We start from the raw sequence: 15,075 nt of genomic DNA, 5'->3' as shown, positions 1-15,075 counted from the left end.
ATCTTGAGAACGAATTGAGCTCTAGACTTATAATGTTGTATGAAACTTCAGCGAAGCCTGTTTGTTACTTGATCTGGCACAATTCTATATTCTTGTAGCAAAATTTTTATTTGAAATGAAACTATTTTAAGTTTTAATAATTATTTAAATTTGTGACACTATGTATCACTAAAATATTCGATGTTTGAAAATTTGACTTTTATTAGAACTACATGCATTTATTTAATATTTTGTGGTTTTTATGTCATTTCAACAGAGATACCCTATCTTCAAGCATTGTAATTCAGTAACTGCATTGCAATGCTATACTTTAGTAGGAAATAAGTATACTATGGAATTATAACTATAATTGTAAAGTAATAACTATAATTATAATTATAAACAAGCAGCACCCATAATTCTTTAACTACCTCTATATTTAATAAATTGAAGGCTTTCGATGCAGACAGGGACATTGCATTATCTGTATTATTTACTATGTTACTAAGGCATTATATCATTCCTTTAATGCGGTCACATATATTTTATACACAAAGACAACTATGGATACCACAGGGACAAAAATTTTGAAGTACTGTACATATTGAACGTAACATTTTCATGGAGTAAGTACTACAAGTTTGTAGATATAAGAAATGACACCAGCCATTAAAGCCTCCATACTAGATTAAGAGTTTACTGTTAATTCAATTATAGAAAGAGTTGTAAAATATATAGTTAAGATCTTATAATTTTTCTCCATACTATTAAAACAGGGATTTACATATAACCTTTTTTAAGACTTGTACATTAGTTTAACGATTTGTTATTGATATTGTTGACATTATATACATTTTTTAGTATTAGTTACATTTTGTTGAAATATTTTGTGCTATACTATAAATCTATTACATTATTAATGCAAGATCATTAATTATTTGTGGTACATTAATGTTATTGATTAGATCATCATAAATTTCATAAATTATTTTTCTGGAAATATTTTTTATTTAATAGTAAATTAAAATGAATCGCCGAGTATTTATGGTGGCGAGTGACAAAATTTGAAAGCCAACACAACATTATTTTATACTATAAAACGGATTGTGTTGTTTAATATTATTTGTCTGTAAATACAAGAAATTTGATTACATATTTTCAACATTGTTCAATTTTATGTTTTGAAATGTACTTTACATTAAATAACTGTGAGACCACAAACCTGTAATGTTTTATTCGGTAGTAGTTTTGTTTTAAAACGTTATTATTTAGAATGGCAACTGTTTGACTCAAATTCATTTAGCTATACAAGTAATTTATCATTAATATTGTATAGTACACATTCTACTTTATTATGATTACTAATTTTAAGTTTTATATAAGCATCCTTACATTTGGTTTCAAAAATAAAACATTGTAAAATAAGATTTACAAAATATACTTTTATGTAGGCTGCTCTGTCTCTTTCATATTTCAGCAATTGTTTTTTATTCCTTTTTATACATGTATGTGTTTACAATTGATTGCTTTTATATATATACATTATTTTGTAAGATTTTTAATTGCACAAAATGTGGGTCATTTCTCTTATCTGCCTCATTTAATTTACTTGCCACTGCAATAAGTTATTGCTTACTAGATGGGATCCAAAGCTTCAGCAATATACGGAATAATGCTTGTGGTGTGTAAGGAGAAACGTAGATAACTTTAAGAAGTTTAATATTTTAAAATCAGGGTATTATGGTATTGAAATGGTGCAGTCAGTTTTTGTTTAGTTTAATTTATTAAAATTTGTGTCACAATCCTTCAAGATAACTTTCCTAAATACAGAAAAAAGATTACACTACAAGAAGAGTTATAGGCACTTCAATTAGTGATTTTTAAATTTATTTGTAACAAGGGCAAAGGAACATGGATAAAGTATTTAACTTTTAACACTACATATATGAAATAATGTCTTAAGGAAATGAATGTTTTATAAACCACGAAGGTGGTTAGCAATGGTATATATGTATAGCTTATGGGCATTTCAAGGTGGCCTTAATTACTGCTTTCAATGATTGCAGTTTTTGTGTAATGATAAAGAAATTTTCTTTTTAAATCTTTATTTTAAGGGAAGTATCTGAAACCAAAAACAAAGAAAAATTAATTTAACCAAAAACTGATAGCACCACTGGCTAATTAGTCTATTGTAAATTAAAATTTGCAAAAGAGTGTGTATGGTGTGCATTCAAAATGTATAGTTCACTGAAATATAAATAAGATATCCATTAATGTATTTATCTGGTTCCGGAAAATCAAATGAAGCTTTAGTGCCCATGCAGAGATCTGTCTATAGTTATAAACTTAGATGTCAAGTTATCATATGAAATACGGCAACAAAATCTTAGAAATGATATTGGTGCTAAATAATGTTTTGAAGCTGGTCAGACTATTACAAGTACATACACTTATTTATACACTCTTAAGGCACGTTGACTGAAACATCATAACCCTTTCCACTTGGATGTCGCCACTTAGCAACTTCCACTCCGTATCCAGCTGGTTTTTCACTTCCACTCCGATTTTGTCGCTCTTGAGCTTGGAGAGGAGAGTCCAAGCACCATGTGTAATTTTTATTTGATGTCATTATGCCTTTATTATAGTATGCAGTTATAACTCTTAACTTGTCCATTTAGTTATCAAGCTATGCCAAAGCTGTTTAAACTTGATAACTGAAAAAAGGTAAAGAATATATTTTTTTGGGATGTGAAGTTGGATTGTTCCTTTATATTTGTATCACAACTTTGTGAACAGCTGACGTAGTTTGTTTTTATGAATTTTGAATGCTGTGTCTATATTTGGTTGGAGATTGGTGTTTGCATATTTTTTTGTGAGTTCATTTCCAATTATTACTACTTAAAAATCATGTACTATTACTAATCTATGTATACTTTTGATTAATAGAAAATGTCAGGTGTAGTTTCCATTAACTAAGTATTAGAAAATCTTAAAATAATCAATTATTCCTTGAAATCGTTTTTCATGTTCTTTTATTAAATGTTTACAATCCTGAATCTGTTTATTGATTTTTAAGAAGTTTTAAAATAAAGTAAGTTTAACAAATCAATAAAAATGACAAAAGTATGTATTTGAAACATTGTTCTGTGTTAGAAACATACGTAGTAACACTTGATATGACAATCTATTATTACAATTAGTAATAACTTTGCTATATCACAAATACAATTTTAAAACCCTTATGTAAATAAACATACATTTTTAAAATCATGTACTGTATGTGTGGTTAAAAAAAAGTATTTGTGAATTTTTCTAATTTATGCCCAACGAAAATAAATCTCTATTTGTAGTGTTTTCTTTTCCTAGTAATTTGTGCTCAATATAAAACCTGTCCGAGTCTATAAGCAAAACATTGTAATGGTCCTAATATTTTATAAAAATATTTTGTGTAAAGCCATGCATTTTCACTGAAAATTAAAAAAAATACACTGGAACAACAGAGTCTAGAAAATTCGAGTGGAGAGGGTTCTGATAAAATAAATTTGTATTCAGTACAAATTTTATTGCAGGAACCTTAACTGTGTATACTCCAGATAGGCAGATAATTGTAGGACCCCCAACATTCCAGATGTGCTTTAGTGATGTAACACAATCCAGTCTCTCAACGTTTACTATGCATAACTGTTATAATTTTACTTGACAAATAATACGTATATTGCCATGTAAATATATATAAACCTATATTCCATAGTGTAAAGTGGTTATTGAATGTTGTTATTATTTATTTATCTATTTATTGTCAATTTGTTAATGAGTATTAAAAGTTGTTAGTCGTAGACACAACTATAACTTTAAAGTTGTATTGTTGAGATGAAAGTTATTGAAAAATAACTTTAAGCACAAAACTATCCAAATATATATAGTATATATTAATATCATAGTTTTAAAACTGTAACTGTATACTAAACTTTGTATAACATTGTTTATTAATAAATTGGTTTTTATTGTAAAGCATTGTGTTTTATTCTGTTAAAAATATGTCACTCCATTGTTTATAATCTTAAATTACAAGACTGTTCAAAATAACCTTTGCTTCTTTATAGAGTATTAAAAAAGAATTCTCTTAATTTTTCTGTTACTTATTGTTTTACACAATTTTGGAAAATTATTGCGATCAATGCTTTGTAGATAGTAAATTATTCTGACGGTAAGCCTACTTTACAATTTCAGACTGAATAAGGTTGACAATTGGCGTATAACAGTCTGTAATTGTTATTTAATTTTTTTATAAAACAAAAAATCATATCAACCATGCTGAACAATTTTAAACTTCAGTTTCTGCTGTTTTTACAGCACTGTTATTGCAATACGTGGTGACCAATGTTTTAGTCATCTGTTAAAAGTGCATTTATTGTAAAATCAGACCAATTAGCTGATGATTGCCATACACATTTTTAATCTTACAACTGTGTTTAGGTTACTTAATCCTTCAGTGCCATGCATACAAACTATACAAACGTAGTAATCATGAATTTTCGTGATGACAACAGATTACCACTGTGACATTTTAACACATTCACTTTGTTATTGCAATTTCATGAACATTATTTGGGTGCGTAATCAATTACTCGTGTAAAAACATATCTGTGTGGTACAAGTAACTCGTTAATTATATGCAATAAACTGTCTGCACAGCATATCTTAGCAGTCAACAGTCATGATGTACTCTAGGTCAGTTTGGGGAAACAACATTACTGCCAATATGGCAAGTCAGTACTAAATTGGAGAACCGGTAAGCTTAAATGAGTCAATGGGTTACTCGTATCGCACTTGTCTTTACATAAGTAAGTAGTTACTCATTCTGCATCCAAATAACAAGTCATTAGTGTGGCATTACTAACACATTGCTCCTGGTAAGATATATGTTTTTTTTAATATTTAAGAAAAACTGCCTTTCAGAAAATACAAATTTTATTTGGAACAAATACTAAATTCAAGAAATATGCAACACACCAGAGTGTGATGATATTTTTACTTTGCATATTTATTAAAGTAACTGGTTACTCATAATGTATTGAAATTGTCAGGAAACGTAATTTTGGTGATACTGATGACAGATTGTGGCTCTTACAGGATAAATGTGTAGTAAGTAATATTTTGCACAGTTCGTCAATGTTTGGTGACACAATAAAACATTTTGTAACTGAACTGTAAGCATTGCGTGCAAGGAATGCCACACAGGCATAGTGACAGGACAAAGTTATAGGACATTGAGCATTGAACTGCATTGAGCGCCACTTCCCACACATCTAAACGTTATAACATTCATATTTTTTCCATTTCGGCACAATGATGTCTCATATTCCTGCATTTTATTCACTTTATTAAGGTCTAAGATTAAAATATCCACAATTAACATATTTTTGCTCCATATTCATCAATCATATTTTTATTGCTTTCAAACAATTTTACATTGCATTTGCAAACATCAATAAATAAAGCGAAAAAGCCTGCAGTTTACTATTCTAAGATTCATTCATTGCACGCATATATACATTAAATTACATTCTCTCTCTCTCTCATTCATACATGGCTTCAGTATCAGTACTAAGTTACGAAAATTAGTGGTCCCAAGACAGTGCTTATGAGTGCAATTCTGATATCAGTGGAAGCGCAGAAGGCAGTAAATATTTCCCGTGCTTAAAAACCATTTGCAGATTCACAGTTTGTGCAAGGATGAAGAACTTGAACATCAAGATCAAGGTTATTTGGATTATTTTATAAATGTACAGTATCTTTTAATTTGTAAAGTAATTATGTGTACAGTGAATAAAAATATCTACATTTCCAAGAAAACAAAAAGTTTAAGGAAGTGTCTAGCAAAATCATAACAAATTACTCATCATATTTTCCTTTATTTTATTTTTGAGCTTAATAATTTAGATATATGCATAAACATTTTGATTTATATAAAAAAAACCATTATCATATTTTGTGTAACGTATGTAAATGTTTGTTTTAAAAAATGTATACAAAATTAATAATTTTATTACAAATATAATATTATATATTAAATGAAGATTTAACTGTAAAGTCTGTGGCAAAAAATATTGCTCTGTTTTATGAATTTTGTTTGAGAAAGCTTTGAGGAGTATTACATTTTAATTGCTGCTGCTGGTCTTGCAGAGAGAGGCCTCAATATATACTGCTTTAATGAGTTAAGTGAATCTAGATCCATCATTGTGATGGTGTATATATTTAACCTTGCAAATAAATGGTAAGTGACTTTAGGTAAGATATTTCTGACCTTGCTACTCAGAGGGTATATTTTGGTCAGATATCAAAATCAAACCACTTCCTAAATTATTGTTAGGTGATAAATACTTAATTTTGTTTGACAGTTGACATTATTTACCATCTTCTTGGATCCAACATCTAGGAATTTTATATACCGGGTGTCCCACACATTCTACAGAGCGGATCCTCCTGAAGCATGCAGACTCTTTGAAGATGTTTCCACAGGTAACCATGTCCTGTAATCAGACCCATAACCGGAAAAATCATGGATCTACTTAGTGAGAGAAGGTCAGAGACTATCCTGGAGGAAGGCGACTGTAGTACCATTCTGCTCATTCTCATACCCAGATGCAACCTCCACCTTTTCTCATGTTCAGCGCGAACCCATTTCGAGACAGCCCCAAAGGATTCATACTTAGAAATGGCACAGAACGGTTGAGGTCCCATCATATTGGACGCTGAGCCCTGGTTGGCCAGGGTATCAGCTCTTTCATTCCCAGGAATCCCCTCATGACCAGGAACCCAACAAACAGTCACATTGTTGATTCTGGCAAGGGAAGAAACGACTTGATAGCAATCCCAATAGCAAGTTTAGAATTGAACACACAAGTCCAGCGCTGTCTGACTATCTGTGAAAATATTGATTGTCTTACTCCTATACCACAGATTCTCACGAGCACTCTTCTAATGGCTGCGACTGCCTGAAATACTGTAAGATAAGAACCCATAGAGACCACCAGCTCCCTGCATGGTCTCACCCTCACAATTCCAGCGCCTGTACCACTTTTTGTTTTAGAGCCGTCTGTAAACCATTCAACCAGTATGGAACTGGCTGTGTCAATAATTAACATCTAAGGACTTTGTTTCTGCAATAAAATAAAATAAAAAATTCATAAATAAACAGCAATTTTTGTTTAAAACTTTATTAAATCACTACTTTGTGACCAAATTTTTGTGGTGAATATTTTACAGTAAAGTATATAAGTGAAAGATAACTGAAGAAAATGATGTTTTAATATATTTTAAAAATTGAAATTTCCTATGTAAAGTATTTTTAATGTAATTTTCTTAAATTATTTTTGATAAAAATACATGTCATTCTCTGAAGTAATAATTCATACATACAAGGTGTTCATAAATTACTCTATCAAAATTCACCATTTGATCTGTCAGGATAAATTAACAGGGTTCCCACTCAATCTTAATTATCAAATTCATGGCTCTTTCAGAGTATTTACCGCAAAAAATAGCAATTTCACAGTCGATTATTAACAAACAACGTTACGCATAAAAATAGACAAAAAGATGGTGTGTCTTTCACACAGAGTGGCCGATTTCAATGTCTAGTGACAAAACGTGGCACAAGCGCATGTAGTGGCCCAGGATTTGGCACTTTTCCCAGTTCACACTTGAATACAGGTGTGTTTCGTTTCAGTTAGTTTTTCATAAACGGCGGAATGGTGAAACTATTTAAAACTTGTTTCATTAACGATGTCAATGATTAGTGCAGAAATGGATAGATGCATCTAAAAATAGGAATTCATTTTAGGCCTTGGTTACAACACAAGCAGGGGCAATATTTGTCCAACTATGGTTTGCTCATACTATTAATTGGCACTAGGAGTGGTTTACACAAGCGAGAATTGCACAAGCCTTATCATAGCAATCGGTCCTGGCGCGAATTGCACAGGCCACAAAACGCGATGGAATGCTGTAAAAAGGTGTTTGATTTGGCAGTGAAATCACTGGTCTCTTTCAGACGACCCACACACATTATGTTCTACTGCAATTTAAGTTCCCCTTCCCCACCTCATTCAGCAGTCGTCTCTTGATAAAACAACATGAATGAAGGAAGAATAACTTTTACTTGTGACTAGCAGTTACTTGTGGCTTTGCACGCAATTTCGGTTTTGCACCTATATGAGCACTTGGTTTGAGTGAACTATATTTCCATTGCTAATGAATGCTAAGTTTTAAAACAACAAGTTAATTTAACAAACACACAATAATTCAAGTAATGTTTAATTAATAATGAAAATTACTTCACAATGGTCATTACTGCTCATATATATATATATATATATATATATATATATATATATATATATATATTAAACTGTATAAATGGCAATAGCCTTATTTAATTTCAATAAACACTTCCATGCAACTGTGAAACCGTGAGTAAGCTGTGAATTTTGTTAACCATGAATAAACCACTACTACTAGTAGATCGCAGACCCTGGCAACATAGTAGTGTTTGGGAGAGCACTGGCTGTCAGTTGCGATCTAGTAGTGGTGACCGTTGTTTGCAATCGTCATGTCTGCACATGCACTCCTGTGAACCACTACATAATGTGATTTAATAAACTGAAATGCCAAACTCCGCTTTTCTCGCTCTATCATCATAAATCGCTGACAGCTCGCCTCTTGGACCATGGAATTGCAAACAATGGGTGACCATTGATGATTTCACACGGAGTGGCTGATTTCAGTGTCTAGCGCATGTCCAGTTGCCCAGGACTTGCCATTTTTGTTGACTGTTGCTAATAATAAAGTTCTGGTTTAACTTAGGGGAGCATGCCGTGGCGGGGGTTAAAAATTTCTATTTTTTATTATTATCTTAAAAAATCTCCATTTCATCCTGTTAAGAAAATATATAACACTTGCTACTTTCCTTGCTTTTTATGGTTAAAAAAAAATGAAAACAAGAATGGCATTGATGTATTCAGCTTGCCTCAACGTCTTTTTTTTGAAAATTTTCATCAAGAAAATTGATGAAAATGAATATTGAAATGAATTTTAATCTATCAAGAGTGCTAGACATAAATGATTGGGGTTAATTAAACAACTAGTAATAAAAATAAAATATATTTGGAGTAACAAAACAGTTTATATTTTACAACAATGACACTTTTTATTGGTAGTTTACATGTCTTTTACAATATTAATGTATACCTTCAAAAATAGTAAAACATCAAAATAAAGTTGTAAGTGATGTTAACATTGGATAAAATGTAAAACAAAAAACCAATGACTGTAAAAATATCTGTAACCACTTCAATAAAGTATCATCAGTACCTGGAAAAAATAAATAGAAATAAGGTTGAGATTGGTCAATGATTACCTTTAAATGCCACTTACCTCTGTCACAGTAAAATTTTAGTATTATTTAAGATTCCTTTATTACACAAAATGTTCAATATCATGTTGAATATCATCCTTTTTAGACATTTTCTGTGCACTCCCCGTAGATCTGTGAAATCCACTGTATGAAGGAAATATTTTGTTCAAATAAGGTGGACCAAATGGTAATGGCTCATGTCGGACAAGATTTGAAACCACACTAACTGGGTTTGAGGATTGGTGTATTTAACCATGTAAAATTTAAAATAAATAAAATTTTAAAAGATAACTAAAAAGAAACTTCAACTGTTATTCAAAGCAACCATCCTTAGACTTTCCATGATAATAGGCGACAAGAATTTGTATTGTAAAATTATGTAAATTTATAGTAGTACATTTTTGATTATTATTAATCTATACAGTGGAACCTCGATAAGTCGGATTAATCAGGACCTCGGCCGATGCGAGTTAACGAAAATCCGGGTTAGCCGGTAAAATTTAAATTAATTAGGTAAAATTAATAAAATACGGTATACTTACAGATAAACTCGATTATAATTGTAAAAACATATGTACATTTAATTATTATTAATCCTTACAGTACATTTATAACTGTTCATTTCCTGATAAAAAACTCAGTCAGCTTTGGTTGTGCCAATGTCGTCTGCCGCTTGCGTGCTGTGCGATCCCGCAGTCTCTTCAACATGAGCAATTCAGCCGGCGTTGTTTCTGCCTGCCACTCGAAATAAACCATTAGTTCGTTTAGTTTGGTCACTGCATCTCCATGACTCATCACTGGATCTTCAATATCCCCGTCTGCCTCCTCAGCGTCTGATTCATTAGCATCAGGTAAAAACGACGTGATCACTTCCTTGTCAGTAAGTGGCTCATAGCCTTCGTTATTGTCTGCCCCTAACCACAGAGTAATGTCATTTTCATCGACTTCAGAGCAGCCATCAATATTTTGGAACATATCCAAAAGTTCTTGGGGCTGGACATCGTCTAGAGCAGCGGTTCCCAAACTTTTATGGTGACGTACCCCTTAGTTTGTACTATGTATTATGGCGTACCCCTTGGCCCATAACACATATATTTTAAATTATACATGCATCATTAGTTTGCCTTTTTTATTTTCGTTTCATATGCAATTATAATCACTCGTATGTGATAAAATCTGAATTTCAAAGATAAAATGCAATAAGAATAACAGATCCGTAATGTATTCAAATACAAATGTTATATATTTCACCAAACCCTGAGCGTCGTGTGATCCAAAAATCAATAAGAGTGGTTTTGTTAAATACTTCTTTCAGATCCGAACCGCAGTCAGTTAACTCAAAAAGTTCCTCTTTGAGGTTCAGAGAAAAACTGATGGAACAATTTTATCAATTTCAGTAAAGGGGTTTTTAATCCACGAGTATGAACTCAGATCTTCTTGAAAGTATTTTGTAAAGCTAGCTTGGAGGGAGCTACAATGATCTGATATGTCATTCAAAATTGTTTGACTCAGGAGAATTTCGTTTTCTTTAATAAAAGATTCAAGAGATGGGAACAATAACACTTGGCTTTTCTTTGCTTCCCCTTCTGCAAATCTTAGTTTTAGTTTCACACTATTGATTTTGTCCATAACTTGGAATGGGGTGTTATAGCTTCCTTGTAGTTTCCTGTTAACATCATTTAACATACTGAATATGTCTGCCAAATAAGCCAATCAGCTCAACCAGAATTCATCTGAAAAACGGTCACGATACTGAAAGTCTGTGTCGGATAGAAAAATCAATATTTCATGACGAAGTTCAAAAACTCGAGGTATCACTCTTCCTCTCGACAACCACCTTACTTCCGTGTGCAGAAGTAATTGTTTGTGAATACTATCCATTTCATCACATCTCTTTGTAACCAAGGCTTCTCGGTGAAGACTACAATGAATAAACTTAGCCTTTGGGCTTACTTGCTGCACTTGAGTAACAATTCCCTTATGAACTCCAGCCATTGCATTTGCCCCTTCTGTGCAAATTCCTACACATTTTTTTCCAGTTCAACTCGTTTTCTCAAATAAATGTGTCTAATTTTCCAAATATTTCATTTGCATTTGGGTGTGAAGGCAAGTTTTGGCAAAATAACATGTCTTCTCCGACAGTATTTCCATCTTCGTACCTAACATAACATATTAGCTGAGCCATGTTAGTTACGTCAGTTGTTTCATCAATTTGAATAGCAAAATATTTGCTTTTTTATTTTCATGAGTAATGTTTCCTTTACATTAGCAGCCATGTCACTTATTCTTCTTAAAACTGTATTGTTAGAAAGCGAAAGTGAATCAATCTGTTTAGTCCCATTTTTTCCTAACATGGTTGACACAATGTCTTTAGTTGCTGGCAGTATCAGTGTTTCCCCAATGGTATGTGGTTTGCCCTCTTGAGCAATTCTAAGACTAACTGTATAGGAAGCCTCAACCGCTTTTAAATTCAAACTGGTAAAAAAATTAATATTTGTCTTGCTGCCTTTTAATGAAGCTTCCTTATTTTTGAAAAAAAATTGATGGTTTATCTTTGTAATTTTCGCATTTTGTTAGGAAATGACGTTTTAAAAGAGATGGTTTCATTGCATGGTGAGAAAGTGTTTCCAAACAAATTACACAATGTGGCCTAACTTTATTGTCATGGACTTCATTATAAGTAAATCCGTAAGAAAAGTAGCTGGTATCATATTTACGCCTTTTTTGTACGCACGTTTGTTTACCTAATGGCTTCGCAGAACACACAGAAGAACCTTGATCTTTTGATGAAGACGTACTAGGTACAAGAGTAAAATAACCTTCTTCAAGTGATGATGAAACTCTTTGCTTTTTCTTAACGTTTGAAGACTTGCTTAACCACATATCCATATTACTATAACAAACACTGTCTATGAAATAGTGAATAAAATAACACGAATAATGTGGCAGTATGACACACGCTTAAAACCACACACTTTGCAGACTAGCAGACGATAGACAAACTGACAAAGAAACTAGAAGGTGGAGAGCGTCAGTGATGTAGCCACTCGTCGCGCAAAACAAAACTTTCCTCGCTTTTCCCGCAACCCGAAATTTCCCTCGCATCAGCCGGAACATAATAGCAAACTGGCGTGGTCCTGCTCACGTACCCCCTGACAACGTCTCGCGTACCACCAGGGGGTACGCGTACCACAGTTTGGGAACCCCTGGTCTAGAGTCATTTTTCCTTTTCCAGTTCCCCACTGGTTGAATTATATTTTCAGGCAAGTCACATACACCCTTCCACAGTTTTTTCCAAGATTTAATTAAGCCGATTCTAGTCACTTGTTCCCACGATTCTGCAATCATGTACATTACAGTTTTCACATTAAATGTTTTGAGAATCTCAACTACACCGTGTTCTCCTTCATTGTCAATGATTGTGCTTAGCATCTGTCTTCTGTAAACCTTCTTGATTTTCTCGAGAACCCCCTGCTCCATGGGCTGTAATAGCGCTGTTACATTAGGCGGCAAAAACTTGACGGTAATGTCCCCACTGACCAGCACATCTGCAGATGGATGTGAAGGAGCATTATCAATTAGTAGGACAGCTTTAATTGGCAACCCACAATCTTTTAAATATTTCGTCGCACCTGGCACAAAACAATCAAAAAACCAGTTTTTAAAAGTGTTGCTGTCCATCCATGCACTTCTTTGAGACTTGTAGACAACTGGTAGAGAATCTCAATTTACGTTTTTCAGTGCTCGCGGATTTTTTGCTTTTCCTATTAAGAGTAGAGGAAATTTATGCTTCCCCAAAGCATTGCTGCAGGCCATTATTGTCAATCGGCCTTTGCTTTTTTTGTACCCCTTTGCGTATTTTTCAGTATTTGAGGCCAAAGTTTTGCTCGGCAACATTCTGTAAAACAGACCCGTCTCATCGGCATTATATATTTGATCTGCCGTTAAATTTTATTCTTTAACAAAATCCAAAAACTTGTTTTTATAGTCATCAGCAGTGCTGTTGTCCCCAGATAGACTTTCTCCTGTGATAGATAGTTGGCGAATACCATGCCGTTATTTCCACCTATCCAACCATCCTTGATTCGCAGTAAAATTTGGTTCACAATCAGGCAACTGTTTATTCAGCTTGATTGCCTTTTCTTGAATGATAGACCCAGACACTGGCAAACTACGTTCCCTTTCCGCACAAAACCAAACATACAAAGCGTCGTTAAGAGTCTCGTTTTTAGCTTTCTTAGCTTTGCACCGATTGCCCAAACTGTCTTTTGTTATCATCTTGAAACAAAATTCTTTGATTTTTGTCCTATTTTTTTTTCAATCCGATACTGTAGATGTACCGACACCATAAGATGCTACAATTGTTTTTAAAGATTCGCCTTTATCAATCCTACCTAATGCCCCTAGTCTCTTTTCCATTGTCACTACAACATTTTTACGTTTTGTTGCCATCGCGTAGATAAAAACAAACGCACAACACAAATGAAGCACACTATCTGAAGCACGATTGCAGAACAGAAGCAAACAATACAGTACACTACACACACAACACGGGCACAAGCGAGCGGAGCGAGGTAGGAACGGTACTGAGGGGCCAGGCGTGGCGGTAGCGTGGGAGAGGGTTTGGGGAAATACGCGCCTGTTATTGTTTCAGAGAATCTGGGACAATAACTGCCACTCGGCTGCCGTGTGCCATGAGTCACACAATCACTATCATACAGTCCCATAAAATACTGATGCAACATAGTCTGGGACAATAACCGCCACTCGGCTGCCGTGTGCCATGAGTCACACAATCACTATCATACAGTCCCATAAAATACTGATGCAACATAGTCTGGGACAATAACCGCCACTCGGCTGCCGTGTGCCATGAGTCACACAATCACTATCATACAGTCCCATAAAATACTGATGCAACATAGATTCACGGATACTATACCACATTATATTACGTTTTTATTATTGAAATGTTTGTCTGATATTTTATTTTTTAATTGAAAATCGGTCCGGGTTGACGGGGGCCGACTTATCGGGGTTGTACTGTACTTCATATGTGCAATAAATTTTCAATAATTATCTGTTAACATAAGCCACATAGTATTTTGAAATTAACTAAGTTTGTGTGATTACTTTTACTAATATAGATTTGATATTACCCTATTAATGAAAATTACTTAAAACTTGTTTTATATTTATTCTAGATCTTCACAGTGTTTTTTAAATGTTTGATCTAAATCTAAATTATATAGGTAACTGTTATTTATATTTATAAGATCACAGTATTTATATTTATAAAATCACAGTAATTTCTTAACTTTTACAAATATTTTCTCTCAAAATCAACTAACAAATAATTTACTCTATAATATCTACCTATATTATTAATTCTATAGGCATAAGCAAAATTTTGAAAGATATGCATGTTAAATAATATCTTACACAGCCTAAAAACCTGAAATATAATTTAAAACGTCACATTTAAATTTATTTAGAAGATTTTTTGCCTCAAATACCTATAATATTCTCATGTCTATAATACTATATTCTTCAGTTAAGACCCTCCTACCCTATTGAGATGGCAGTGGTCTAGGTGTAGAGCAGTTGGCTCGTCTGGTTGTGTAGTTGTTCACAGTTCAGTTAATATTTGTGTCCTCTATTAATGTTTAGACTATTTA

General features: G+C 33.0%; 1 long non-coding RNA gene across 1 annotated transcript; it reads right to left on the bottom strand.

Annotated features, from left to right (window-relative positions):
- Positions 1 to 9,128: 9,128 nt before the first annotated feature.
- On the bottom strand, positions 9,129 to 14,664 carry LOC124375198. Its single transcript, XR_006923664.1, has 2 exons — positions 12,591 to 14,664; positions 9,129 to 12,549 (listed from the first exon to the last, which is right to left on the bottom strand). It is a non-coding gene; the product is annotated as an uncharacterized LOC124375198 (long non-coding RNA).
- Positions 14,665 to 15,075: the final 411 nt, after the last annotated feature.

This window comes from Homalodisca vitripennis, chromosome 1 (genome assembly GCF_021130785.1).
Source record: "Homalodisca vitripennis isolate AUS2020 chromosome 1, UT_GWSS_2.1, whole genome shotgun sequence".
Lineage (NCBI taxonomy): Eukaryota > Metazoa > Arthropoda > Insecta > Hemiptera > Cicadellidae > Homalodisca > Homalodisca vitripennis.
The sequence above is the reverse complement of the archived record's forward strand: the minus strand, read 5'-3'. Positions and strand labels throughout refer to the sequence as shown.